At 31.0% G+C, this 5,260-nt stretch overlaps 1 long non-coding RNA gene across 1 annotated transcript; it reads right to left on the bottom strand.

The window, feature by feature from the left end:
• On the bottom strand, positions 245-1,021 carry LOC110263913. The gene is made up of 2 exons (XR_002349643.1): positions 726-1,021; positions 245-610 (listed from the first exon to the last, which is right to left on the bottom strand). It is a non-coding gene; the product is annotated as an uncharacterized LOC110263913 (long non-coding RNA).

A 5,260-nucleotide genomic window follows, 5' to 3' on the forward strand; every position in this document is an offset into this window, starting at 1 on the left:
TTTTAAAATGTCAAATATCATGAATAAAATCAAATGTACTAACTAATTCACCTAAAAATTCCTTAATTTAAATCAGAAAAATCATATACTCCATACATCAATCACTCATGTTATCATCCTCATCATTACTAGAGCCTGTCCCAGGCTCATCATCCGCAAGAACAGACAAAATTGAAGGAAGTGGGAGATTCAACTTTTTATACAAAGCATGAAGTGTCTTTTCAGTAGAACCAATTCTTTTTTGTTGAGCTTTTAGTTGACGTCCTTATTCTTTTAACTTATGCTTAGCATCATTCAACTTAACCTTTTGCTCTTCATTGATCATTTCTTTCTCCTTTGCCTTTTCTTTCCACATGTGAAGTTCTTGCTCAATATTTAGATTGTCTTTGGATGTCTCTGAGCAATTTCTGGAATCTAACTTTGAAGAGAGATCTAAACCAAAAGAACCTAAACCAAAAGCATCTTTCTTTTTTTCCTTTGTCACAACTTCGTTCCAAATAGTGTAATCATCTGGTATATCTAAGCTTTCCTTAGATGCCTCAACATCTCCCTCATTATCCAAGGATAAAGCTACTTGAGAAAGTTCTGTCTTTCACTTTTTAAATTCACCCTACAAAACCAATTCATTTTAATCACAATTAAATATGCCATGAACAAATACTAACATATAGTGAAAATTATTTTTGAAAACGACAAAAGAAGAAGAACAAACTAGCATCACATACAATGACTTTCTCAGATCTTTCATCAATCCAACTTTTATCCTTTTTGGTGTGGCATTTAGTATAAACCTCCTCTAGAGAAGGTTTTACTCCCGTAGCTTTTTCCTATAATATAATAGTTTTAATCGATAGGAAAGAAAAAAGAATAAGAAAACATTGCACATAATAAGAACAAGACTAAAATTAAACTATTTTTATCTTACCATTCTGCGTGCATGTTCACCCATAAATATGGAACCACCAGTGTGCATGGAACTTCCAATATTTGGTGCTCGATTCACAGTATTTGCTGCTGACCAGTTCTTAAAATGCGGATCTGTAGCCCAATAATGTAATAGTTGATGCCAAACGGGTTCAGGAATATATTTTGGTACATAGTTAGGGTTTTTTGAATAATTGAGTCTCTCCTGATTCATCAATCCTCTTAATCGAGCACTCTCTTTAATCTAAAAAATTTGACGAATTCTTGCATTATGTTGAGGTTTCCATATACAATTTTTCTATAGAAGAAAACAAACATATACATTGAATTACCCACTATGTATAATATCAAAATAACAAAAAAATGATAATAAATACTTACCTTAAATTCAGTAAACCACAAATCTCGCATTTGATCACTGGCATGTCCCCATGCAGGGCAGAATTCTGAAAATTTGCTTTTAATGGCAGCTGTTACATGACAAACAGCAGTACATGGATTAAACCTATAAGAAGATCAAATAATGAGTAATTACACATGTATTCACAATAAAAATAATATAGAGAGAACGTTAAAATACAAAAAGTGATTGTTGTACTTACTCTTTGCCAAAAGGCACTATTTTCAGGAGCCCTTCTTGAGTGACAGGTTCACCTTCTTGAGTAAGAGATTCATCTTGATGATTTTCATCCGATGAGTGAGAATGATGTAAATTTCGTTCATTATTAGGAGCATTATCAAATGATTTGAGGTTGGATAGGTGAACAGTATGGTGATTCAGCTGGTGATGGTGATGGTGATGGTGATGGTGTAATGATCGGCATGGGATGATAGTAAATTTCTCTTGAATTTTTGTGGTGGCTGTGAAGAAGAGGGTGGTAATACTGAAGGCTTTTTGGATACATGTGAAGGAACTAGAGCTCGTGATTTTGTAGGTTTAGGATGTGAAAACTTAGTTTTGTGTGTACTAATCACCTACTTATTAATAGATTTTTGTACTTTAATTGACAAGTGTTTTTTATCTTTTTTAGAACCTGCCATCTAAAACAACAAAAATTTATAATATTAGTAACACATTGTATTTAAATTTCAGTAACATGTACATCATCGAAAGAATTAAAATAATAACAATGTAAAATAATACTTAGCTGCCAAAATAATCAATTAGGATGTAAAATAAAGTGTTACTATACTTTAGTACTAAACTACTAATATATATGTACACATGAGCATTTTAAAAAGTTCATAGCAAGGATAATACTATATGTGTGAAAATGGCAGATTGTGTGATAGGTGAAAACAGAAAATACTAGTAATTAATTTATCACTTATTTATGCTATTACTTAGTAGTAACTATCTACTAGTTAAAGACACTGGTATACTATCTCATGTGAATGAAAAAGAAAAATAAAAGTGATAAAAAATAATAGTTAATATAAAATCGTAGATAAGAGTTAAAAGGAAAATAATAAAAATGTATGAAGCAGTAAAAAGTCTAATGATTTTCTCTTTATGAGGTTTATAAAAGTTTGAAGGAGATTAAAAATCATTCTAAGGCAATAATTTCCTTCTAGTTTTTCGTTTACCGATTCTAACAAGAAGGCAGCAACATGGTTCATTTACAAGCACTCAATTCAACTAAAACAACAATCGCAACACAGACAAAATCAAAGTAAATTCAACCATTAAACCATAATCACAATAATATCAAAGACAATTATAATTCATAGTCTAAAACCAAACTCAATCACATAAATAATCACATAATACAACACTAGGTATTTTAGCATCAAAATTCCAGTCATAAATACCTTTTTATTCCTTTCTTCATAGGAATGCATAATTATTGGCCTTAGCCTTCACTAAAGTATGTGTACGTGTAGCTTGTTACTGACTCCCGCTTTCCTAAAAAAAAATCATATAGAGGATACAATCAAAAGGTTAACAAACATAAACAATTTACGAAGGGGTTCATAAATCTTGAGATCGTATAAGGACCACACGCACCATATGACTAAAAAAATAAAAAAAATTAGACCACAGGCACCATTTCTTCAAAATTAAGGATTATAAAGAAAACAACAAATTAAGCCGTTAATTAGCTCCTTTTTCCTTTATCAAAATCATAAAATCTTAATGGATACAATATTTATCATGCTAAATTTTTAAACATCTTAATTATTTCAAACAAAGAAGGTACAATTTTAATGTGATACTCTAACATATATCTAGGTATAGCATATTTAAGTAAGGGTACTCATTCTATTAATTAAGCTTATCCAGAGCACTAATTTTGATTCCACAAACTCAAACAAAAGCTTAATAAACGAAGGAACTAAAAGGAGTAGACGAAATTAAATTAAGATAACATCCTATCCGTATTTTTATCGCAGAAAAAGAAAAATAATATAGATTTATGATTTTATTCATATCATACATGAGATATAAAAGTGAAGGAGGGAAAAAGTGTAAGAAGTGTTAAATTGAAAACTATACAAATATTTATGGCAAACTTTGAGAATTGCATTAGTGTCTAACAAAATGAGCATGGTGGGGGACAAACCAAATTAAAATTAGGCAATATTAAGTTAAAAAAAGCATAAAACATAATATAAGGTTGAAAGTGCATAAAAAGAACAAATTACAAAATCTTATTTAGCCACAGAACTCAGAAAAAAATTTATATTTTCCACCTTTTTGGGAATTTTTCAAAATAAAATACACCTTTGTAATTATCAAGACAACAAAAATAACTCATCAACATTTTTTTTAGCATAAAGTTTTAATTATCAAAACCAACAATTAAATAGCAACATTAGAACCAGAGTAAGAAAACTTTTCCTTGGCATCATATTTATTTTTCCTACTGTTACTTTGATAATTAAATTTTTTAAATATATTTTACAAAACGTCATCAAATCACATTCATATCACATCTGAACCTCTGTGGCTTCAAGTTACAATATCAAACTAAATTATATATGAATTAATTATGACCTATTTATAAGTTTTATAGTTTTCTACCATTATGGATACCAGATTAGTAATTATAACTTGTTTTCAAAATGAAAGACACTAGACCTCTGGTACAGCCACCAACCTACTTGGCATTCTAAATTCAATAAACTATTGAGTATTGATTATTATAACTCAAATTAGGAATAAGGAAATGATATACAGTTAGAATGCTAACAATTTAAAATCATATATCATATCATCATATCTATTTTTAGAGGAATCTGATCACACACAAACACTTCATCGTCATTCACACTCTTTCATTTACCCAAACACTACCATTACCACACACAAATACTTTATTGTCATTATATATCAAAACAATCTACATGAGATATGCTGAAAAATATATCCTTATATATCAAAACTATAGTAAATTTCATAAAATATCATGGAAACTATGTTTAAAAACCAGACCACAGGCACCACTTCTACAATTCCTATTAATTATTTGTTATTTTTTGCTTATAAAAACTTCTACAAGTAAAGAACACACTAAATCATAACACAACAACAAATTAAGGAATCAGATTCCAAAATGAAAGAACATATAATAATATCTTATTGTTTGAAACAAGAGAAATAGTATGAATATCAGTTTTCATTGGTCCACGAACATGCATATTCTCAAAATCGCCAAAAACATCTTTTCTATTTATATGCCTTTTGGCTTATTCAAAATAAAACAACCTCCTGGGTACTATCAATTCCACCCCCATGACTGAAAAGGTAAATTTTTTTCTATTATATTCACATACACAAATGTATATCAATAGCTGATCGATCATATTCCTCATGCATAATTTTATAGATTTTAATTTTAGTCATTGTTTTTATATTTGCAGTATTTGTTCACACCTTGGGTCGAGCTATCCGACCCGAGATGTTCAGTGACAAAGCGACCGACCTCTTCAGGTCAGGCTATCCGACCTCTTCTCAAAGAGGTTGGCCAAATCGACAGGAAAGCCCAATAAAGGGCCCAAATAAAGGAACACGACCCAAATCCAAAGGCAATCCAAGCCTATAGAGATAAAGGCGGTTCCCTTGAAGATAAGCTGACTTCACTCAAAATAAGATAAGATAAGATAAGATAACTAACTTATCTTATCAGAAAGGTCAGCCCACACTACTATAAATACACTGGAGCACCCAGGTATAACTCATACTCTGATTCTATTAAAAACCTGCTTAATACCCGTGCTAACTTAAGCATCGGAGTCTCTTGCAGGTACCCCCCACCCTCTGGTGACCAAGGATCAGAAGTGTGGCCAGTCCAACAAGTCGGACACGACCGCTCCGGCCGCCACCCACCAGCCG

The sequence above is a fragment of the Arachis ipaensis genome, chromosome B06, assembly GCF_000816755.2.
Source record: "Arachis ipaensis cultivar K30076 chromosome B06, Araip1.1, whole genome shotgun sequence".
In the NCBI taxonomy this organism is placed as follows: domain Eukaryota; kingdom Viridiplantae; phylum Streptophyta; class Magnoliopsida; order Fabales; family Fabaceae; genus Arachis; species Arachis ipaensis.